Genomic DNA, 25,491 nt, shown 5'->3' with positions numbered 1-25,491 from the left:
AGGACACACTCCTGAACACTTCAGGGGTCAGAATTCAGAATCAGGTGCCACAAGAATGTTGCACATGAGTATTTACCAGTCACTTGACATTTGGCCTGGATCAGGAACTGATGAAAATTTAAATGTGCTGACTAAAAATTGTAGCATTTCTATCAAGTACCTAGAGAAAGGGAACTAGCGCACATCAACTTTAAATCCACACTGAATTGAAAATGTTATAGATTTTTTTTCTTAAAGGCAGGAAATCAATCAATCCAAACATGTTACTCTGCCAGTGAAACACACTTTGTTAAAAACACCAAGCATGAAAAACTTTTCTTGTCTGATTAGGTTCCACAGACATTGTTCTACCCAAATAATGACACCCTGTACACATCTGTGTTTAAAGAAGAAGCTAAGGGGAGTCATTTCCTCTTGGTAATAGAGAAATATGCTGAAATATACTTCTTGTAAAGTAAAATGACTTCTCACCCTTCTCAGTTCTAAAATGGCCAGATCTTTTTCACTAACAACCAGGCATTCAGGACTATTTCCAGTGACTCCTGCAGAGTTACATTCACTCAGCAGGAGTAAAATGCATCAGACTATGCATTTTACATATTACATTCTACATCAGAAATATGCATTTAAAATGCATCAGACAAATGCAGCTTTTTCCCAGCTTCTAAGGAGAATATGTTTAAACATCTGACAATCTGATGCAAAGTGGCAGAAAAACTATTACATTTCCCATCTCAAGCACATGAAGGATACAGAAATTAAGAATTACACTATATCAGGATATAAATGTTTATTTATCTGGTAGCAATAAGTGCCATCCACAGTCCCTGCATTAGGTAGAGAAGCTCCTTTTATCAGAAATGAGACACATGTGTGTCAGCCCAGAATTCACAAAAGCTGGAAATAAACCATAAACAGTGAAGGAAAGATGTCTCTGATATTCATAAACTGAAAACCTAAGCAAGTTTGATGAATGATGAAACTCCAATACAGGACAAATAATAGATACAACAAAAATAAGGTCAGTCATAAGGGCCATGACTGGAGAGTTACAGACCAAAAAAACAAGTGTATTTTCAAATTCCCTGGAAAATATAAGCAGTGCTTTAACTTTTTCCAGCAAATAGGGTCTTATATGTAATCACGTCTATACCAGACAACCCCCTGCTCAAAACCACAGGCAGCATACACAGCAGCCAAGAGAAAAACCTGAAACCCACCCAAATTTCACAAGATAAAACTACTTCCAAGAGGGAAGATGGTTCAGTGACAATCCATGAGTCCATTACCAGCTCATCAACTGAAATGAGTAGAGAGTCACCCATTTATATTTTTAATGCAACTATAACAAAGCTAAATACAATCAGAGCCTAATAACCATGCTGACTTTACAAACAAAAGACAATAGAAAACAACCCCAGAAAACCCCAGCCCTGTCATACTTACTCCAATGAACCTTCCCTGTTTCAGTTTGACTGTGTAGAGAAGATACTTTTATCAAACATTTTCTTCCTATTACTCTTGTTTTGTCAGAAGTTTCCACGAGATGACCTCAATGTGATCTAAAAAAAGCAAAACACAATATAATGTAATTGACCAAATGAGAAAATCAGCAATTTGCATTTGGTGTAAAAGCTGTACCAACTTTCTGTGCAGAAATACCTAAATAAACACACTATTTTTTACTGTCTTCAAATACTACAGCACCATATTCCCACTGAAAAATGTGATTAATCTGACAATTATATGAATGCCAAATCCACAGACACCATGCCAGCAGAAAGGAAAAAAAAGGATGTAACAGTTTGAATATGCAATTTATTCTAATAAGTCTTATGATCATGAATTAGTCAAAAGCATCCTTAGCTGCTACAAATATTTTCAAATTTTTGTACACTCAATTTGAACCAGACCAGCAAATGTCCATTGCAGTTAAAGCCAAAAAAGGGAGACAGAGTTGCCTTCATTATCTTAAGCACATTTTCTCTTTTTCCTCTGGGCTGTAAGATGATTTTGGTGGAGGTTTTTTGTTTGTCTGGGGGTATTTTGATGGTTTTGGGTTTTTTAAGAGTGTAATATCATCTGTAGTTCTACTATGGAGAAGCTGAGCTGCTGACACAAGTGATTCCATATTCCTATTCACAGTTCAACCTGTGAAATGTTCAGAAGGTCTCTGACCAACAACACCCTGCAGATACACAGGGGAAAGCATCTCCACAGAGCCAAGGCATCTCCTCCTCAGCTCTACCCTGCAAATCGAGCTCTCAGGAAAGAGAAGTGAACAGAAACTACTCCAATGCCCCTGAGCACCAAGCAGTGCTGTCAGCTTGCACTGATACTATCTCCAGGTTTGTAGGCCAAGCCACAAAGCACAAGATCTGTAACTACCCTGCACTTCCCATAAACAATTCTTTTTCTAAACCACACCAGGCAGGTCCTCCGTGCTTGTGAGAGCTCATCACAGTACAGTGACCAGCAGGGAGGGAGGGAGGGCTGCCACTGTCTCATCCCACACAGAGCAGAATTCCTCTGGGAATTGGCAGTGGAGCCCTCTGAAGGACCTCAACCTCTTCAGTGGTTTCACTTACTGCCTGTGAAAAACACCAATCACTTGTTTTTAAAATTTTTAAAAGTTTAATAGTGATAAAATGGTTATTAAAATAGTAATGCAATTAGAGTAATAATAATTTGGACAATTTGGATTAGGACAATATGAGACAACAGAAACAAAGAGTTACAGACAGTCCGGGTACCTTTTCTGGGCAAAATAAGCCCAAAAAAGGACCTGTGTTAACAGAGGATTAACCCTTAAAAACAACAGCCTGCTGCATATTCCTACAGCTCATACTTGATACACAAATTCCATTCAAACACAGGATTCTGTCTGGGCAGTGTCAGCTGCTTCCTCTGAATCCTAATGGCATCGTCCTACCCGAGCGAGGCAGGAAGAAGTTCATTTCTCCTGATAATGGAGCAATAAATTCTCTTTCTCTGAAAGATTGAGGTGTCCTGTGGCTGCTATCTCAGTGCGAGTCCTTTCTTTAAAAAAGTATCTTACATAGCATAGTTTCTATTTTAACCTTATGTTAGAACCTAAAACTATATTTAACACCCTACTTAAGAGAATTAATACAGCATAACTTTCTAACATAACACATAGAATATTCATTTTAATATTTACAAAAAGCCAATCATAAAATACACATTTTTCACACTGCCTCATGTACTTAGGTCTAAAAAAAATTAAGTTACTGCTCCATGCACAACCTTTTGGTGCATAAAGGTGTCCCAAAATTGGTTTTCACATGGTGTCCAAGAAGCCAATCCACACACATTGAGTTATTTGATTTATTTACAGAGGCATGAGCTAGTCCAAAAACTTCTCATAATTAATCTCTAGGAGCCTACAGCAGGGAACACACACAAGAGAAAAGAAAAGACTAGAGAAAAATGAAGACAGTATTATGTGATTTGGGAACTGCAAGGACAAAGCATCAGTGTGAATCTCACAGAAGGAAGGCTGAACTGCCAGCCTGGAATTCATGTTTTACAGCCATGTCAATATTTGTGCTTGTGGAATCAGAAAAATCCTAATCAAAGGCTACTGGCCAGCAGGCAGGCTCCTAGGAAGGGGTGTGAAATGCATCCTGCTATAGCTAACAGGCATGACAACAGAACTTCCACCCAAGGAAGAAATCCTGCATGACCTGTGACCCCTCAAACAAGGGGCACAGTGTGTGACTGAACCATACCCCATGGCAGGAGCAGGACACTGTGATTTAAAGCTGGATATTACAAACTTCTAGAGGTCAATGGCTAACTAGACACATGATGACCAATGGTGGGCACCCAAAAATTACCCAGGGTCTATAAATGGTACAGCCTAAACAAACCACTGCATTGTGAATAGCTCCTGTCACAGCTCCCTGTCCTGTTTCCCCTCTTTTCTCACAGCACTTTGGATCTCTGCAGCTCAGACATCACACTGTCAACAGGCTGGTCCTCTACAACCAACTGTGGGGGATCAGCCAGCCCTCGAGACCTTAAACCATTTCTAAAGTACACAAAGCACCCATTGCTACAGCCAAGTATGAGAAACAAACCCTTCACTAGAGGATGAGAGTGTGCAGCCTTGTTTTTCTCACCAACCAACCCTTCCTGTTCTTCAGAGCAGAGGTTCAGAGAGGTGGTATGGAAGGGCTGCAGATCACACATGGGCAGCCAAGACACTTCCCACCTTCACAGCACGAGTGGAGAATTTTCCAAAGGCTGGTTACACCCAGCAGACAGGCTACAAACCCTGCTGGCCTTTTCCTGACTGTGAGCAGCCACTGAGGTCTCCAACCACCTCACAAACCTGCCAGCACCATCTTTGGGAACTGCACAAAGACAGAAGGGCTTGGAGGAACTGCCTCACAAACTGCACTCTCTGAGGACATCTCTTTTCCCCACTGCACCTCTCTGGGGAACGTGGGGAAAACAGAACTGGCAGCTGGACACTGCAGACAGCCTCCCTTCTGGGTCTGTTGGGTGACCTCAGCCAAAAACACACCACCAAACCACCTTGGGCCCACACCCATATAACTTCTTCTGACAGCACCCACCAGGGACACAACAGAAATCCTTTTCCATACCAGCTTGCATCTTCTGCATGAGAAATTGCATTTGGCAATTCTGGTGAATCCTTTAATCACACCCTCATTACATAGATACTGATTTTATGTAAATCCTAACTTTCTAAAACATTAACAACCTTATGAGGCAATTCAGCAATCATAAAACTGTGTGGTGGCAATCAAACTGCTGTGACAATAGAGTAAAACTTTTCAGAGCTCTTCACCTACACTCCCTATGTCCAAAGAAACACTTATGAATGTATTGCCAAAAAACATTTTATCACAAGGAAAGAAAGGGGGAAGAACTACAAGAAACTTTTGCGTAAAATTCCTGTGTGGCATAATGTTCAAGATAAACAATTAGAGCCAGGGAAAGAGGCCACAGACAAAGAAAGAGAAAAGGAAAACAAGAAGAGAAAAAAAAAAATCATTCATAAGCAATGTAAGGTGCCACATAGAAATTACTGGGCTAATTGTGGCCCTATTGTCTTCTGCTCGATAACAGTTTCTAGGCCCATCACACAGACTGCTGCTCTGTCCATTCTTCCAGAGTACCCAAAAAATCCATTTGTCAGAGAGGATGCTCCAGGTTCTCTTCAGGATAAGGAACTCTAAGTAGGTTGAATGACATAACACAGCAGTTTCTTGGGTACTTCTCAGTATTAAATCTCTTACTCTGGAAGAAAGCACTGAGGCAGACATCAGGAGAGACTAGAAGTTTAGGACAGTGATACACAGCTGGGGCTTTTGGTTTAGAGCTTTGGTCACCTCAAAGCTGCCTTGAGCATTTCATGCTCTCAGTAGTGCTGACGACTGGACAAGTGAATACCAAAGTGAAGTAGCTGCTGTAGCAATGAAGAAACTCACCACTTCACCCAGTCAGAGACAAAAAAGTATGAAGGATCAGTAAATACACCAAGTATCTTCAACTTTAAAAAATACTGGAACATATAAAGCAACTTGGTCTGAAGTTCCAACAATGACAGACACAAAATTCTTCAAGAGCATTCAGTGCCAATAATTAAGCCATCACAGCTCAAGTCCAGGAACTAAAACAGTGAGCAGAAGAGAAGCTCACAGCAGTGCACATCTGCCTAAATGACAGCAACTTCCAGCTCCTGCACACTGCACAGCTGAGTGCCCAGGCTGAAAATGCAGGTTCAGTCCTAGCTCTGAGAGGAGCATTTCATGTCTGTTACACAGTGGTGTGTGCCAGCTGACCCAGCGAGCAGAGCTCGACGCAAGCACTGTCCCAGCAATGCAGTGGCCAGTCCCTTCAGCAGAAGGACCAGCTCTGACCTCTAAAAGGTGGCACCAATTTCTGCAGGAACATCAAGAGACAAAACACCATACTGACAATGGACAGCACATTGTTACACACAGGACAGCATTCTTCTCTGTGTTCTACTTTCCCAGGTGTTGGTGCTTGGTCAGAAACCAGTAATATCCTTTGAAAAGCCTCAGACTTCTCTGAAATGTGAAACCCACCTATCTTGTACAAAATCTTTTAACCAAAACTGAACAGGCACAGAGCAACAAGTTCCCATTGCACAAGAACAGCCACAGAAAAAGAAAAAAAAGGCAGAGACAGAAATTGCAGAGCACCAAATGAGTTCAAAAGAGACATCTATGTCAGAACTGTAAGTCAGTTTATGTCCTTTCTTATTCCTGAAGCTGGGCAAAGCAAAGACCACTTAGCATTTTCGAGTATTATTCTTTAAGTTAAACAGATAAAAACATGATTTGAAGCCAGATTCAGCTATGCCTCCATCAAGAAGTTGATACCATAATTACATTTATGCAGTGGGTGACCAAGGGCAGCCCTGTCTCCCACCACAGTGACTCACAGTCTGAGGGAGCCTTGTTCACTCTTCCCAGAGCTCTGCCTCACTGAGCCCTGGCTCACCTCTGAAATCCCCTTCAGTGCCCAACAGCTTGGTTAAAACTCATTTATACTCACACAAGCACAGACTAATACACTTCACAATGAATCATGTTTTTACTTGGTTACACATGCTGCTGAGTTCCCTTCCAGTTTAGAACTGCAAAACAACATCAAAACGATCTTGCAAGTTTTCACCTTTATTTTGAACATAGTGTTTATTTTGAACACAGTGATTCTTTAACAGGGTGTCAGTTACAGACATTTGAATTTCTCTGGAGGGTGATGTATCCTGCCTGACGGTGCTCAAGGTTCAGTAACCCAGTAACCCTCCTACTAATTGTATCTTAGAACTCAATCCCATTGGAGTTGGGAGGCAAATAATCTTTTTTCCTTACAATAAAGTCAAACTTAAGAGCAAAAGACTGTTGGCACTTACTGGCACTGGAAAATGAAGGACTTTCCATTAAAGCAGAAAGGAACAGATAGTTCCAGATGGGAAGGAATCACCTGCACTATTTGGGATCAACAAACAGAAACCTAAACAAAAATAATTCATTTTTATTTTCCCAGAATCTTTCACTTGATTTTTTCCTGCTCTGTCACCTTCAAAAGAAATCCCCCTGGGCAAAGCAGAAGGGAACACATCAGTGTTAGGGAAGCTTAACAGAAAGAGGCCCCTAGACAGCAAATTTTGCTCTCACTGTGCCAGACAGCCAGACATTCCCTGACCTGAGGGCAGAGTGCTGAGATGGAGATGGGCAGTGTCTGTGCTGAGGGAGACCCTGCGATGCCCCCAGCACTCAGGGCTGGCTGCCAGTGCTGATCACTTCTAATGCCAAGTGCAGAGGAAGAGAAACTCCCAGGAGAGGCTCTGGGCTGGAGGACATGCTCTGTCTGCTACTCCATGGTTCAAAAAGCACAAAGTTCAAGGCTGCTGTGACGGTTTTGTGAAAACAGCAGTGTGTTTGTTGTTTCAGATGACTCACAAACAAGTGCTTAGATCTGCTTTATCCTGCTCCACAAACACAGAGTCAAGTGAGCAACACTTTCCAGCTTTATCCTGCTCCACAAACAGAGTCAAGTGAGCAACACTTTCCAGCTGGTTTCCAGTTCCTCCGCAGCACGGGGCACAAGTGATGACCCAGCTGGCTCAGCAGCTCAGAGCTGGGACAAAGCCCTGAATGGCTCACCCTAAACAGACTCATCCATGTGAAGATTTAACTCCTCCCAGGGCCCACTGATCTCTTCCACCTCCACGCCAGCTCTGCAGCTTCTCTTCCTCTGGCTCACTCCATGTGGCTGAGAGCAGTGAAGAACTGGAAGCTGTGGTCCCAGAGCAGTGCCCCTCTTCCCAGAAATCCTCACCTACACGTGCATGTGCAAGAAATCCTCACCTACACGTGAAGAGTGAGGCCCAAAGGCTTGAGCTGAGCCAGCCCAAGTGCTGAGCAGCAGTATAGGCAGGTGCAGACAAACCCAGCATCCTGCACAAGCCCTTGCAACACCTCTAGAGATGTTTGCAGGAGTCAATGAACCCCCAACCAGCCTGACTGCCATCCCTGCACACCCTCAGCAGCCCTGGCACCCAAATTCAGCTTTCCACATCCTACAACAGGCTGCAACAATAATAAAATATTATTTGCATATTTGGATTTGCATTACATCTAAAGCAGTATTTAAGGACAGAAGTCTCAGGGGCAAGGGCAGGGGCATTAACTGCCAGCCACACAGCAATTCCTGTTCCTGTCTCTTTGGTCTTCTATCACACCACAGTCACATCCCATACTTTTGTTTTTTAAGCTGCTCCTGAATCTAGAGTTAATTACTGGGCAGAACACAAGGACTTGCTCTCAAACAAAATTACCCCTGCACCATTACCTTCAATAAAGAAACCTTGTATTTGTTTAATGAGATATTTTCAGCCATTCTAAAGTTTATGATGTCCATTTTCATGCTTTCTCCCTGACTGCCTTAAACTCTGAAAGGCCAAGGTGCACAAGGACTGACAGAGCACTTCCTATGAATTCAGGAACACCTGAACATGGCCCTTATTGCTGATGCATTTTCTACTCACCAGTGTGTCACAGACATAAAAACACTGAAAAACACCAACTGGTTCCACCCAAAAATTACTACATGAATAAATATTTACCTGCACTTTAAACAGAGAAGTACAGCAGTGAGTCCTCATCCTGTTTCTGTGAAGATCCCACCACAATTACTGAGTTACCTGAAATGTAATTAGTAGCACTACTTGTGATTTGTGTTTCTTGTGATCTGTGTAGCCTATTTTCTTCACTATTTGCACGTCCCCATGTTTCACTTCCCAGTTACATTCTGTGAAATGCCTAATATGGTGAAACTACACAAATTTACTTCTGTTTAGTTCCCAAATTCTGCTTTTTGTTATGCTCATATTTGAATTTTTAGAAATGAGAACACAGAATTCAAAAACAAGACTGAACAATTTGTCAGTTATTAATTATTCTGAGCCACTTTGTGAAGGTGCTGCCAACCCTGCTCCAGGTACCACTTGAAAGGCTTTGTTCTTTATGATTAAAACAAACTCCCAAGTGTGGATTGCAAGGAACTATGAACCAAGTGTATTTTACAGACATGCTGCTGCAGTCCAGCTTGATCTTTGATTCCAAATTTTACCACACAATAAAAAATAACAGCATTCCATCACTAGCAACATGCATACAGTAAATGCCACCTGAAACTAGAAGTAATCACTAGGAATAGTTCCTGTGCTGAAGGAAAAATACCAGCATCTAATAAATGCAGTTTACCTCCAGCTATATCCAACACTCAAAAGCAATCCATTAGCTCTTTTAGATAATAAAAGTGTGCATTTTAATCTGCTCCTGCTCCCCACTCCCTCCTCTATCAGGTAGTGAGGCCTCATAGAAAAAAATATTTAAAATATGAAGCATAATTTCAGCATGACAATTTATAATACTGTGTAATTTAGAACTCCAAATTTGAATTAATCCCAGGGTAGAAGCAATGGATTGCTTGGTTTCAAAAACAAAAACAAAACAAAAATAAACAAACAAACAAAATCCTAAACCCACCAGAAGAGAAAAACAAATACAGAAGACAATCCTCCTGTCCCCAAACCAACAGTTTAAATCTGAATTTGGATCCAAAAGTCAGATTTGAATAGTATTCACATTTTTTACACTGCCTTTGGACATAGCATCTAACATTACAGAATACTTGATGTAAGAACAAACCAACCAACCCAAACCCTTCTATTTTCCTCAGCTGCAGTGCTCAGCTCAGGAATTTACACTACTGACATTTTCTGGCTTCCCTCATTAACAAAGATTTGGGTCCATTTGCCAGCTACCTGCTCCACAGACTCATTTCTGAGGGAAGCAGAAGCATTTTATGGTGCCAGGAGCCCTCCAGAGAGAAATTCCCTTCCAGGTCCTGAGCAGGAGCAGAGGCTGAGCAGGGCTGGGGCTGTGACCTGCCCCAGAAATGGCACCTCCTCTGGCACTGTGACAGGCAGGCTGTGGGAGGATGGAGCAGGGGCAGCAAATACATTATGGTCCCTGCATTTATCCTCCTGCTGTCACTCAGTCATGACACCAGAATTTACACCACAGTCTGCCAACAGGCATCTCAAACCCAGCCTCTCCCTGATAAATGAACATGAGCTCCTTCTTCTCCCAGAGCTGATCCCTGGAGACTTTCATGTGACACCTTCACTGCATTCTGCACCCCAGCCTGCCTCACCTCCAAACTGCAGGAGCAGGAGGACACAGGGGATGTAAACCTGGGCACACAAACAAGCTGCCACAGCAGCAGCATCTGTATTTAGGAAAGCAATTATTAAAATATGACAAAATCAGACACCAAAAAAGTGACTCTTGCAACTGAAGGCAAAGGCTTTTCTGTTTTCACACAATGGTGGCTTGACCGAAATAGAAATTTCTCAGCACCATACTTAACAGCAGAAAAGCTCAAAAAATATTTCCCTAAACTTTCTAATTTTCTCCCAAGAGAAGAGAGAAAGAAAACAAAGCACCTCCAAAATCCTATTTTACTTCTCACCCATACATTGCAAGAAAAAAGCACATCACAGAACAACAGAAAGTGTAACAACAAACCATTTCATTGCCCCCACACCCCAACAAATCTTTCTTCAGCTTAACTGGGTCAGTGAATCACCAAAATGTAGGTGCTTGAGCCTAAGGTTTCAGCAATACTGCCATTTTGAAGAACCCTTCTTGTATAAGGGGTCTAGCCACTGCCTCTTTTTCAAGAAAATTGTCATTACATAGGTAGAAACCCTTTATCACTGCACAAACAGAGCTAAAAACCACCTGAAGAGTAGCGTGCTACTTTCCTGGCCAATAGGTCCCAGTTAAATCAGTAATGAAGAAGCAGCTTAGGGCATCACGACAGTGGAAAACTTTCACAGAAATTGGTATATATTGTCTGGTTCTTTCAAGCTTTATCAGCACAGCACACAGAGCCTGCACCTCTCATTCTCCTGAGGCAATAACCCCAGGAATTCACCCCTAAGCAGTGATGTACCAGGATTTAAAAAACTGGCAAGTAGTGATGGGAAGACAAAAGGAGCCACCAAATGCTGAAGGCCTCTATAAATCCTGTAGTTGCACGTAATAAAAGCTGACAAGTTATCAAACTACAAAGAAATCTGAAAATTCAACCGTGGTTTGTGAAATTCACATTAAAAAGAAAGTAACTTGAGGACACTAAAATGATGAGCTGCAGAGGTAGACTAAGGCAAGAATTGCTCTGCCTTCTCATGAAATTTACCTAGAAGTTAACTGGAACTGAAATAACTCTGAAAACAGCTATAAATAGAAAGGGGTTAATCATTCAAATTTCTATTCCCATGACAAGAATACACTAAAGGTTCTAACTTTTTAATCTTATGATATGATGCTTTAAAAATACTTCAGCTGCTGCACTACAATCTGCCTCTACCTACTTTTTAAGAATAATTTCTCTTTTATTTTTTTAAACACAATAAAGGAGATTTTCTTTTGACAAAACCCTTTTCACTGACAGTCACCAAAACGAACTTGTGCATCAGCTGGAACAACTGTATGTGATCACTTAAATGGATCTTTTTTTAATGGGCCCAATTAAAAATACATTTACCTTTTCCCCATCCTATTATAAAGCACATAAAACTTAATTGTCATCGATTTCAACTACCAGAGCTGCTACAGAGTATTTTTCAATTAAATGTTTGCATGTATCCTAAAAGCAGCAGGGAAACAGAATCATTAGGGTTGGAAAAGGCCTCCAAGGTGATGAAGTCCAACTTGTCCCAGCACTGCCAGGCCCGTCCCTAAGCCCTGTCCCTCAGCATCACATCCACTGTATTTGTTCAAGGACATTCATTCAAGTTTACCATGCAAAGACACCAAAGAAAGAAAACTGCCCCACCCTCGATGCACAGATAAAAACACACCAGGATAAGCCAATGCCTCTGAACTCACAGAGCCTGTGACACACTTGGAAACAGAACCTAATTATTACAAATCCCTAGCCAGTGCTTTAGGCACAGTATTTCCCATCCAAGTAAATTAATGCTGAAGCTTTTCAGTTAAACCAGAGAAATAATGCACAGAGAGAAGTTCTTCATTCAAAATGTAGAAACAGATAAAGACTTTTGTCATTTTGTGGTGCCCAGCAGGTTTACTAGAAGGTGAGTTGTAACCCAGCATATTTGCAGTGCCAGAAATTAGGACAGCATTCTGCTGCTGCAGATCTCCACTGACTACTCATACAAGAAATTGTGACCAAAAGACTTTATTATGGTCTTAACATTCTTTCCAACTTGTTAAGTTACATCCCCACATTCTGGCCAAACCTGCTTTTATTGAAGAACTCTACTAAACAGACAGCTTTTCCTTTTCATGCAGAACTTTTCTGCTCTTCCCTCTCACTGCAACTCTTCACGCACCAGATTTATTTACAGCACCCAGAGGAAACAGAAGCTCCCAGTTATCAAAACAGACTGCAGAATGCAAATAAACAATTGTTATGCATTTCTGTTAGCTAGACTCTAATAGTGCAGAATGACACTAGGTATACAAAAATGGTATCCTAATGTCACTGTCACATTTTCTGAAAAATCCCTTCATCGAGATTTTTCTCCTGAGAAGCTGAGAAGCCTCAGAAAACAAATGTATACAATAATTATCTGATTGCTTGGAATGTGGTTTAGAAGTTGCTTACCAAAAGGTTACCAAATCTTTCATTAGTTCCATGTGAATTGTTTTTAATTAATGACCAATCCCAGTCCAGCTGTGTTGGGACTATGGTCTGTCACAAGTTTTTTATTATCATTCTTTTCTAACCTTCTGATGTCTCCTTTCTCTTTCTTTAGTATAGTTTTAGTATATAATATAATATAATATAATATAATATAATATAATATAATATAATATAATAATAAATCAACCTCCTAAGAACTTAAGAGTTGATTCTCATCTCTCATCTCATCCTGGGGACCGTCACAACACCCCCACAATAATTAATAACCACATCCTAACAGTTAAAGCAACAATTCAGTAAACAAAATGTCACTGCTGTTATTATTACTCAGATAAAAATAGAGTTAGGTCATTATTCTGAGCTTACTAAAATTTTCAACATAGCTGGAGGTCACCTAATTCAAGTGTAAATAAACATTTCTATTAAAAAAATATTACCTCCCAACATTACTAGCACTAGTAGGAGATGTTAAAAAGACCCTCTGAAGTGTTGGGGAAGTAAAACTGGCCTAGCATGAAGACTCTCAGTATTCTGCACATCTGGAGAGTGATATCTCTATCTCTAAACAGATGGGAAATTTTGCAATTGTTTGCACACAGCTTGTAAAAGCTTATAACATAATAAAATTCTTTAAAGTTAGATATATAATCAGATGCAGATTATCAGTATATTATAAAGTGGGTTTTTATTTTTAATAAAATATAAACAGACTTTTGCCAAAAGCATTGTATCTGTCTTACATGAATACTAAAAGCCAGAACAATATTAGCTATTGAGCATAGATAATCAGTCCCCCCTCATTTTTATTTTTAACAACAGAAAGGAAAGTCTCTTTTTTTGCTAGCAAATTTTTTGCCAAAAATTAATGCACCATTTGCTGCTGACAATCTGCCAGACTAATGGTGTTTTTCTTCACTCTGAGGGTTCAGAAACTGCTACTAACTTCCTGGTCAGCATTCATCAGATTCCTCCCCTGAAAAGAGAAATAAGACAGCTCTTCTGCAGACACTGACACACCTCAGTCATTACCACAAGTAAATAAATTCAGCAGTACACGAGTGTTCCTCACCTCCTGCTGTTGTGGCTCAATCCACAATTCCTCAATTTCACTTAAACCTGCCATAGCACAGAATATAATCACAGAATCATTTCCCTTGGAAAAGACCCTTCACAGCAAGTTTAACCATGAACCCAGAGCTGCCAAGCCCAGCACTAAACCACACCCTGCGTGCCACATCTGCACATCTTTTATACACATCCAGGGAAGGTGAGTGCACCACTTCCCCGGCAATTTCAATGCTAGATAATGCTTTTGATGAAGAGATGCTTCCTAATATCCAAACTAAACCTCCCCTGGTGCAGCTGAAGCAGTTTCCTCTCATGCTGTCACTTGGTGCTTGGGAAAAGGCTGACCTTCCCCTGGCTGTAAGCTCCTTTCAGGTTGCTGTAAAGCTACACTGGTGTGAAATTGTAAAGCAAGTTGTGGTTGCCCCATCCCTGGAAGTGTCCCAGGCCAGGCTGAAGGGGCCTGGAGCACCCTGGCATAGTGCAAGGTGTCCCTGCCCATGGCAGTGGAGTGCAATCTTTAACCTTTCCACCCAAATCATTTCAGGGTTCTACATTTCAAATTTTATTTCCTACTAGGTTTGGACTTGTTTCTAGGGATTCAATCTTGTCCATCTCCATTAATTAGTAGCAGGACCAACACTCTGCTGTGTCTGCTCCCATTCTGAGGCTGCCACTGCCTGTGCCCCTGTGGACAGCACACACACCTGCACTGTCCCTGTCACTCCTGTCTGTACAACAAGCACTAACCCTTCCTTCTTTAGAGGATCCCTGGTTAGGACTTGGACAATCCTCCTTATACTTCTTATGTCTTGAGCTGCATCCTTAGCAGGGCATACAGACAACCAAAAAGTAAATTCAGAAATTCTTTCCATCAGAAACAAAGTAAAATGCTCAGCACTAAAGGTCAGAAATACAAATACCCCAAGACCCCCATGTGATTCTCAAACTCCAATACACAATGTGTGTGGTGGTGTGAAAATACCAAAGGCCTTGCCTTCCTCAGCAACACCTATTTAAGTCAAAAAGGGAACTGGAAAAAAAACCCAACAAAACCAAACCACAAAAAACCCCAAATACAAAAACATCCCAACACCAGCAGAGAGTAAATAACATTGTCACGTATGCTTAACACACTTAAATTCTTTGGGGGTTGGGAGGGAACAAATGGAGGATCTGGGCAGAAGGACTAACCCAGAAGAAGTAAACTTTGTGCCATACTGTACAAAGAAACAAAAAAGTAAAAATGCTGGGAATACTGAAAGGTAGATGAAGTGGAAAAAAGTACAGGCAAAAGGACCAAAGTACTCTTCAAAACCAGAAAAGGAATTTGAGACATGAAGCCAAGCAGGAAGGGCATTCAGTGCCCAATGCACTTTTCAAACAACATTTTATGTGCTTCTTTCTACCAGGTCAACTTTGTACTTAGCTTTTTGAGTTTCTGCTGGCAACGCTGGCCTTTGGTGACCCGGCTCTCCCCTGTAGCTGTGTCTGTATCAATGGTTTGTACATGCAAACTACAGACCAACCTGCAGTCTTCTGGAGGACTAAACAGCAATGACACCACTGACTGAAAACCATCCTTCTGCACGACTCAAAAGCAGCATTTTTTTGGCTGTTACTTGTAGTGACACAAACGTAATCAGTTTTTTAAATCATGTAGGCTTCATAGTCTTCTGCTGTGAACATGCTGTACTCATAAACATCCAATTGTTAAGTGAAAATAACAGCACATTTCAAAATGTTACCTTTGCTTCTTAGAAAATAAAATGATGCAATAACATCAAAATGCATCTCTCAAGAACTGTATTTACCAAAGATAAAAAAAGGAATTGCTCGAGAGTTAGCTCCCATAAGAACCTCAAGCACTAAAAAATGCTACCAGCTATTCTATTTTCTAGAGATTTTGCACAAGGCTCTCCAAACCACCTACCTACCCTGATTTTTAAACTGCTTCTGATACTCTGTAGCTGCACACTAGCACAGGTCTTCCACATTAAATCTGTCACAAAACCACTTGACAGCAGGACTCTGAGCCTCTCAGAGTATCAGGGTAATGGTACAGACCACCAGTGATTGCAAAGTCCACATGGCAGCTTCCATACACAACTGGCTATTCTTATGCTTATTTTTTAATTATTTCATTGCCCTGATACATTCCTGCACACAAAGGACTTCCAGAAACACCAAGAGTTAGCAAACACTCATAGCAACACTGCACTATAAAACTAAAGGCACAGCAGTATTTTTACAAATTCTTATGAACAGATAACTTTCCCCACAGAGCCCCACATGACTTCCACAGAACTCTTTATCTACCTCTGCCAGCCACACGAGCTCCTGCCCACATTCTGCCAGCTGAGGCCAACTCCAAACTTACATCCTCCAATTCACCTCTGAATTCTCTCACTGAGGTTTATTTTTTTAAATCCAGTGGATATATGGTGCCTGGGGGCAAGGAGAGAACAGGAATGACCTAAAGGGAGAGCCAGCAGTACAAGCTCTAATGGAGCACACATCACTTAAAACTGTCCATTAGTTCCAAATTAATGCCTCTGCTTTCTGCTTTGCATGCAACAAATATGGTGGGGAAAAGCCCCAGAGGAGCGCTGTGAGAAGAAATTTAAAATCAACCTAAACCTTTAGCAGCCCCTAAAAGTGAACCCAAAGAGACAGCAACGAGAAGGCACTGATTACTTGTGTCACATAAAAAGAAATTAGGAGTAACAATGCTGTCTCTGTTCCTCCCCTTACAAGTAAATTCATGCAAAGACAAAACATAACATCACATACCAGCACAAAAATTAAACCCCTAATACAGCCTTTACTCCAAATCATCACAGTTTCTGGAAAACAGGAACAAAAATTGTATTTGTACAGTCAGCAGTGAAGTACTAAAAGATTATTTATCAATCTAATGTGGGAGGTAAAACTGTTCAGCTTTACAGCAGCATATAAAGCTGAGCTACACAAGCATAAAACTAGACATCAATACCTCTGATGGAGTTCCTTTAAGATATTTGATGAATTCACAAAGCTGTTCTAAAAAATCAGAGTAACTACTTTTGCAAACTAAAGCAAGATATCTAGAAACAGAAAAGCACCCTTTACAATTCAATCTCACAGCAGAAACTGCAATGCCTATTGCAATCGCATGCAATACTACTTATGAAAAATGCACATGTTTAACAAGCTTGAAAAAGAACAACAGTAAGCTGTGAGTACCAAATTTAGATATTTTGTGTCGGAAGGAGGTTTAGTACTCCTAATTCTTATGCTCTTTAAGAAGTAAATACTAAACACACTTCTGCACACCGAGATGTAGCTCCAAAGACACAAAGTTACTCCTGAGCTCAGCTCATTTGCAATTGCAAGTCGGGACACCTGAGGTAAGAAATGGATACAACTGCCCTTCTCCCTTTCCAAAGAACTGAAGAGGGCTTGGCCAAAAGCCAAAGCAGGGAATTAGCCAAGGTAGGTGAGGACAGCCCGGATCCTCGGCTGTGCGCAGCCAGCTCCTGAAAGACTGTGCCTGGAGCAGGCTGGGCTGAACCTCCGGCTGCAGAAAAGAGCCAAAATCAAACCAGTAACAATGGCCACACACAAATGATCAGTGGGGAAGCAGAACTGCCCAGTCCCACTTCTCAAAGGAAGCTGGTTTTGACACCTCGGTGTCACTCTTTGTTTCTTTAATCTTCTGAAGCCAGTATGTAAATTCAATTATGTTGATACCTACATATCCACAGGCATTTGCACATGAGGTCCTCCTCTGCAGCTCCTAATGTATGTAAATGAAACCACATTCCTGAATTTCCTTCCACCAAACGCTGGGATAAAAAGATTTACCCATGTAAATTTGATAGACTAACACAGATTGGTCGATGTTGCCAACAAAATACCTGATACTTCAGGCATTACCCAAATCCAGGTACCCTTCACCTTAAAGGTTCCCTGAATTGTGATTATTTCAAAGGTTACCTGCTGTTCATTCTGGATTGTAAATACATACTTTACCAACCCAAAGCAAAACTGCTTGCTTACTTGCTTACTAAAATTAAAAAAAAAAAAAAAAAAAGTTGAATTTCTAACACAAGATGATCTTTGCTCCCAGATCTGATTTAATTACCAAAACAAAACACATGGAAACTTTCAAACGTGAGTGACTAGAAGGACTAACAGCACTGCCACAAAACAAAGTGTTTCATGCACTCAGGCATTAGTATTTGAATGAATTAGTATGAATTTGTGGCCTCCACGATTCAAAGTCCTCAAACTTTGAGGCAAACAATTTGAGATGTAATGTGTAACACTGTGTGTGTGTCAACATAAGAGTACTGGTTTGAGGAAAACACACATTCACTGAAAAAATAACAGACAAAAAAAAATAAAACCAACGAAAACAAACAAACAAAAAACCCCATCAAAACAAACAAGCAAGCTTTTCTATGCAACTGTGTGAATTATGCTTATTTCAGATTTTTCTGTCCTGGACTGCTTCCACCGAAACTGCCAGTGGGGAAATGCTCCCAAGAGTGGCAATTTAGAAAGTCCAGCAAACCCAAAGCAGCCTTTGGATAAATACAGCATCACATCCTGCAGTCCAACAAGCCCTGCATTTATTTTCAGGTAAGTTAACTGATGGCAACCCTTTAGAGAACCAAGGGCAGCACTTCCATGTGTATCTTTAGATCTGTGAAAAAGCACTTAAACTGTGTGCCCTGGTCACTGAAACACAACAGCAGCTTTCTAATTAAACAGCCAAAGCATCAGCCTGCATTTCCACCCAACTTCTAAATAACAACATTCCTTCCTCTGCATCCTCCTCCTATATACAGCGTCCTAACAGCTTGGGGTTTTACTGGATTTTGGGTTCAAATTATTCACAAAATAGAGCATATAACAGACATACACAAACTTTAAAAGGAAAGGAGTAGTATAACAGGACATGTTCTCTCTTCACTACATCACAAGAGTCAAAGAATGATTTCTTTTTTTAAGAAGGCTTTCCTACACTAGAATTTGGAGTTCTGCCAAAAGTCCATAGACAATTGGAGAACCAGTGAATTCATGACATCAGGTATCCCGAGGAAGTGAAACCTGGCTGAACGGAAGTGATTTTTACTCAAGAAAAATAGATACTTAAATAGACAAACAACTAAACTATTTTAAGACCTCGTACAGAGGAGATCTCTTTTATATAAAGAAAAAACCACACAAAAGCCAAATAATCAAACACCCCCAAAATATTTAATCAATGTTAAAAACCCCACTAAAGCATGTTTCCAGGGCAATGCACATCAAAACATTCCTGATGTGACCAATATCCTGATATTTTTTTTAAAAAGGCCAGTAAACCAGTTACCAAAGAATTTTTGTTCAGTAATCCTCTCCTGAACCCCAACGCTCCTGAGAAGCACTGCTTGCTGCTATGAAACTCCCAAAGCCTGGAAACCACCATCAGGCTGAAGAGAAGCTTCCAGACCAAAGTTTCCAGGTGACCTGGTGATTGATTCCCAGCCACCTCAACGCATTCCTCAGACTTCACAGCCCTCTGCCAAGCATATGGATGTTCAATATTCCTTTATATGCAATTTTCCTAAAAGCAAGCATGCACTACAGTTTTATTCCACCTTTTAATTAATCTTTGAAGGCACACAGCTGTGAGAGTCTCTAGCTAATACTGCAAAACACAGGCCAGTCAAATTTCTTCAACATCCTTCACACATTCATCTCACTTCAAACCCTGGATTATGATCCTGAGAACATAAATTACATGTTGCTGTGGTTTCCAGCTTCAGGAGCTTCCTGAGCCTGAATGAAGCTCAATATCAACAGAACGATGGCAGCAAGGACTTAGTTAGTACCTAATATTTACAGTTATGGCTACACTTGTCAATTCCAAATGAACAAAACTTCAGTGTATGCAGTGACAAGAAAAGACTGTAAGTGCATAAAGTTCGGGAGAAAAAAACACACACCAAAACAAAACAAAACAAAACAAAAAAAAAAAAACAAAAAAAAACCAACTCTGTACACCCCGAGAAAAACTCAGTTTTCCGGAGCTTGGAAAGTGTCCAGCAGGAGGCTAAGCACACATGTGTTCCAGCCAGACAAACTAGCGAGTCTGGCATGAGAGGTTTCCGTTTTTCTTTCAGGAACTCTTTGGGACTAATGAAGATTTATTCCCCACCTTCCAGAGAAGCCTTCTGTGGCAGTGTGGCTGTCTGTTCGGAGAGCGGACGATGACAGCAGTGCCAAAGCCACCGCTCTGTGCGCCGCCCTGCACAGCGCGAGCAGCCGACTGCAAACACATTTCCCAAATACTGCTTTGCCACACAAATTCCTGCGGTTCCCAAGGAAAACAACGCTCAGAAACCCAGCTGAAAACAACCGGGAGTATCGAGTAATAGAAACGCCACTTAAAATTCACAAAGCAATCACCCAAAGTTCTCAGCTTGGGAAAAAAAAAAAAAAAAACCAACAGAAAAAACCTCCAGGCAGAGCACAAAGATTGTCCGGCGAACGCTCGGGGGTACAAGGGGCCCAGGGACCGAGCAGGCTCTCCCGAGCGCCGCCGAGCCCCGGGCGCGGGAAGGCTGACCCGGGCTGGAGCGGGGCCGCCGCAGGCCCCAGTCGCGCCGGGCACTTGTTGCGGGGCCGTTCCCGGCGCGGTCGGGCACAAAGGCGCCCTCCCGCCGCACCGACCCGAGCCCAGCCCAGCCCAGCCCAGCCGACCCGAGCCCAGCCGAGCCGAGCCCAGCCCAGCCGAGCCGAGCCGAGCCCAGCCCAGCCGGCCGCCCCGGGCCCCTTTCCGCCGGCAAACGGCCGCGTCCCGCCGGAACCTTCCCCCGCGCGGGGAGGGCGCGGAGCCGCCCGCGCAGTTGAGCAACCGCGGTGTCGCAAGCGGAGCGGAGCGGAGCCCTCTTCCTGCGCAGCTCAGCTGCCGGGCGGGAGGCACGGCCAGCAGCGGGCTGGCAGCCGAGGGGAGCCCCGCCGCAGCCACACCGAGACCGAGCGGTGCCGCCGGTTCGCCCCGTCCCGTCGCGCTCGGAGCGCAGCCCAGGCACGGCCAGCCCCGCACACCCACCTGCCCGGGCACGGCCAGCCCCGCACATCCCGCACACCTACCCGCCCGGGCACGGCCAGCCCTGCACGCCCACCTGCCCGGGCACGGCCAGCCGCGCACACCCCGCACACGCAGCTGCTCGCCCCGCACACCCACCTTCCCGGGCAGCGGCCGCCGCCGTGTCCGCGCCGCCCCAGCCAGCGCGGCGGCGCTGGAGCCAGCGGGGAGCGCTCCCTCGGCCGCCACCGGCCCCGGCGCTGCGCTCCGCCGGGGTTACCAAGGCGATGGCTTCGCCCTCGGGCCGCCGCCGCCAACCCGGGCCGGGCTTTCGCTATGGAACCGCGGCTGGCGGCCAATGGCGCGGCGCGTCCCGCCCCTGCGGCCGCTCCCCTTCCCTGGAGGGCCGGAGCTGGCCGCGCCTCCGGCCGGCGCTGCGGGCCGGCGGCGGCCGGGCTGGGGGTCGCCGTTCCCCCGCCCCCCCGCGGGCCGGGCCCCGGAGCCCCTGGCGAGCCGCCCCTGGCGCTCCGGGAGCGCTCCGCCGGTCCGCGGACGGACGCGCAGCCCCGCTTGCCCCGGCCCGGCGCTCCCTGCGCGGCTCGCACTCGCAGTGCCCCGGAAGCCGCTACCGCACCCCCAGGTCGGACTGCGAGCAGGGAAAGCCGCCCTGGGCACGCCGGAGAGGCTCATCCTACAGCACCTTCCCGAAGCGCCTTCTGGAAATCAGCAAGGAAGAGCTCATTATAGCAGCCTTGGCAATTAATTCCCCGATGCGTTCTCATTTCAAGAGTATTGGTGCTGAGCGGTCAGGAATAATTGCATGGGAACTAGTACCTAGAAAAGGGGGTTTTCTAAGGCTTGAAAGAAGCAATCAAAAGAAGGCAAGGTAGAATGTAACCGGTAGTGAAACAACTTTTGCATGCAGCGGGCCCGTCCCCACCCACTGAAATCAGCAGCAACATTCCTGCCGCCTTCAATGAACACAGGGCGAGGCGTAGCACATCCTTGTCCACAAAGAGTATGATCATGTTATGCATATTTTAACATCCCTATGCTAATAATCATGCTGTATCATTAAGCTTGTCTATTTTAGTCTGTTCATTTTTCCAGTTATTCCTGTTTTGAAAATGGATGGATGGATTTACTTCCTCAACTTCACTTGCCAATTCTCAAGGCACTAAAACCCCATTAAATTTGGATTAGAACATATCTAGGAAATGTTTTGTTGTTTTTTATAAAGCACCCAACCAACCACAACATCTATTAACTGGAAATCTCTGGGAAGGACAATGATCTCCCCTATTACTTCAGCAAATGGGATTTTTGCATGAATGATGATCATGCAATGCTACCTCTAGGCAAATCTCAGTGGAAGGACAGAAGTTAATGAGAAATCTTGCCTACCATGTGTCAGTTGCCTTCACAGCCTGTCTGTCCTGTGTCAATTAACAGCTCCCCTTCCTGCTTTTAACCAGTTCCTTAATCTGCTCAGTACCACAGGCATTGCTCCTGAACATCATGCTGCTGCTACTTCACACCACAGAGTGTAGTAACTTCCCTCGACTTCCCTTCTTCCTGGAAAAAAAAAAAAAAAAAAAGTAGAGTTCAAATGAAACTGGTTTATCAGGCAATGTGCCACTCACACAAATGGATTGTGTTCTACATAACAAAGTTTAGTTCAGCATGTTGAGCCACTTGTTTCTTCTGATTAAAGTTTACATTGCAATTGAAATATATTTCTGAAGAAAAAAGGTATTAATGAAATCCAGTAGTGTAAAAAGTTCCAGATCTGCAGTTTTTCAAATCATTCTGATACTTGTGGTTTTGACATTAAATATTCCAGATAGTCTTGGCTTAGACACTGAAACTTTGGCTCAGTAGTTGGCCTCATTGATGACAAATGGGTTTGTGACTGGAAAGGCTTGATAATGTTTCTTTAAAAAGAGCTATTTACTCTGGATCTTGTGACATTAGGTGGTTGTTCTACAGGATCCAGTGCAGTCTTTGCAAAACATAAGCCATGATGCGAATGGACTGAGCAGAGGGCTACAATCCAGAGCCTTAAAAATCTCTTTACTGTTTACTGCCATCTTTTTCAATTGACTAATGATGCCTTGAAGTGTCTATCACACATAGAGCCCCAGGCACTTTAAAACTGTCTTGTATAGACGATTTCTGTGAATAGACTTCAGTGATACCTGACCACACCGAGTTTTTCTCCAGGGTTGTAATCCCCGATTTCAAATTTCCTTTCCATTTTCTGGTTTTTGCCTCCAAACACAGTATCAGTATTTAGCAGGGGGAATAAAGAGATCTCAGCCAGTAGTTATTAAGATATTTCAGATTATGGTTGATCAGCTTGCATGATATTCATGCTCTTGTCACACACGGAGTTGTTACAGACAGTGTGTGCGACACGGATAAGGAACTTGCCTTGAAACATCTTAAAGAAACCTTTTTATAGCCTATGTGGCATGCAAAAAAAAAAAATCCACCAGACTTCAAATATCATTTTAATTTTCAATTTCCTTATCTTTAGATTGCCTTCCCACCCCCCTTCACAAAACAACAAATGTTCTATTGTTCTGTCCCCCAGGCTATTGTTACATGTGTTCTCAGTATAATGAAAGGGCTTTGTCTGAAAAGGCTGGATCTGAGTCATGTCTTTGCATGTGAAGCAGCTGTACACCTAGGGCACATTCTTGGTTGCTTGAAAATGTGTCATTTTCAGTTTTTTGGGTTTACACTCTTTGAATCCTGTGTCACTGCAGTGATCAGAAGAAAGGAACTAAGTTGTCTCTGTATTTGCAAACATCACAGAACTGTGGCAGCAGACCCAGACATAAAAAAGGCAAGTGGAAATGCCATGTTAAGGATGTTTGGCCTGAAGCAGAAAAAGCCATCCTGGGGGAAAAAAAAAAAATCTAAAGGATAATGATCCAGAACACAGCAAAATACTGGGTGGGAGATGCTTAGAAAGAATTCATTAGAAAATTTAAACACTTATAGCAACTTGATGATGTCTGACACTGTGATACAATGGCAACATCTACAAACCAAATGAGCCTTGGGCAGATAAAGCACAGGAATGTTTTCTGGTGAATACAGAATGACACAAGAATCTCTCATCAGTAATTCTTTTCTTAAAAAAAAAAAATTGATATTCAAAACTGTGAGCAATAGTAGAGAGAATAATGGCCACTGCACTGCGTGGTCACCCCTTGGCCAGCTTGCTGCCTACTGCTGTCCAAATAAAAGGCTTTAGAACATCTTGTGTATGACAAATAACATGTCACTCTCCTCAGCAGTCACTACAGAAAAGCCAGTTTGCTTTGTAACCTCCAAAAAATAGCTTGTCTGTTAACAAAACTTTAATCTCCCCTTTGAAGGCCCTTCTTCATCTAGACTAGAAAAAATATGTCTCCTATTCCCTAAAGTAGCAGGTTGGTACCATTTGGAAGGTACAGTCATTAGTCACTGAAATTTAAGAAGTGTTAATAAACAAGTGAATAATACTGGCTGTGACTATTTCAAACCATGTGTTTAGTACAATAAATCCCAAGAATCAGGTTTAACTGCCAAAGCCTATATTTAATCTCCTGTAGGGAAAACACTAAGAGATTCCCAATACATGATTCCATGCCCTAGGTTAAAGTGCTGCAACAGACATAAACAATATGACAGAGAGGATAAGGTGTATGGGTAGCATGGTCCTGTACCAGCTCAGCTGAAAGTTGGCCTCCTGGACCTCCTCCATCTCTGCAGCTGTTAGACAGCCCAGCCTGTGAAACCCAAGCTGGCTATTGCCACCAGGACCTCTGGGGGTGCATGGAGAAGTGCTAATGGCACGGTGAGGGACATGGTGTGACATGCCACCTCAACGCTGTGAGCAGGACACAGCACCTCAGGGCTGTGAGCAGGACACACCACACCACCTCAGGGCTGTGAGCAGGATGCTCCCCAAGAGGTGCTCAGGAAGTGCTGCAGTCCCTATGCCCATGCAGCTCCAGCCTGGGCGTCTGTGAAAGCTGCCCTTGGTGTCTCAGCTGTCCCGGTGCAGCAACAACAGCAGCAGCAGCAGGGGCAGCAGCAGCAGCAGGGGCAGCAGCAGCAGCAGAAGGAGCAGCAGCAGCAGAAGGAGCAGCAGCAGCAGAAGGAGCAGCAGCAGCAGAAGGAGCAGCAGCAGCAGAAGGAGCAGCAGCAGAAGGAGCAGCAGCAGAAGGAGCAGCAGCAGAAGGAGCAGCAGCAGGGGCAGTGGCAGCAGAGCAGTGGCAGCAGAGCAGTGGCAGCAGAAAGAGCAGGAGCAGCAGCAGCAGCAGAGCAGCAGCAGAGCAGCAGCAGCAGCAGAGCAGCAGCAGGAGCAGCAGCAGGAGCAGCAGCAGGAGCAGCAGCAGCAGAGCAGCAGCAGCAGAGCAGCAGCAGCAGAGCAGCAGCAGCAGAGCAGCAGCAGGAGCAGCAGCAGGAGCAGCAGCAGGAGCAGCAGCAGCAGAGCAGCAGCAGCAGAGCAGCAGCAGCAGAGCAGCAGCAGCAGAGCAGCAGCAGCAGAGCAGCAGCAGCAGAGCAGCAGCAGGAGCAGCAGCCAGCCCGAGCAG

General features: G+C 43.4%; 1 protein-coding gene across 6 annotated transcripts in view; it reads right to left on the bottom strand.

Moving 5' to 3' along the window:
- The window catches only part of PIK3CB (phosphatidylinositol-4,5-bisphosphate 3-kinase catalytic subunit beta), a 91,648-nt gene that overhangs the window by 49,361 nt on the left and 16,796 nt on the right, over positions 1-25,491 (bottom strand). For 3 of the 6 annotated variants that reach the window (XM_059854915.1, XM_059854911.1, XM_059854912.1), the window contains 2 exons: positions 22,304-22,474; positions 1,447-1,562 (listed from right to left, as the gene is read on the bottom strand). The gene's annotated coding sequence lies outside the window, so the exon portion shown is untranslated. Of the gene's footprint in view, positions 1-1,446; positions 1,563-8,653; positions 8,732-21,058; positions 21,199-22,303; positions 22,475-25,491 lie in introns of those variants that run through there. The other 3 variants (XM_059854913.1, XM_059854914.1, XM_059854916.1) reach the window with 3 other exon arrangements.

This window comes from Haemorhous mexicanus, chromosome 10 (genome assembly GCF_027477595.1).
Source record: "Haemorhous mexicanus isolate bHaeMex1 chromosome 10, bHaeMex1.pri, whole genome shotgun sequence".
NCBI classification, from domain to species: Eukaryota; Metazoa; Chordata; class Aves; order Passeriformes; family Fringillidae; genus Haemorhous; species Haemorhous mexicanus.
Note: the sequence above shows the minus strand (reverse complement) of the source record. Positions and strands in the feature narration are given on the sequence as shown.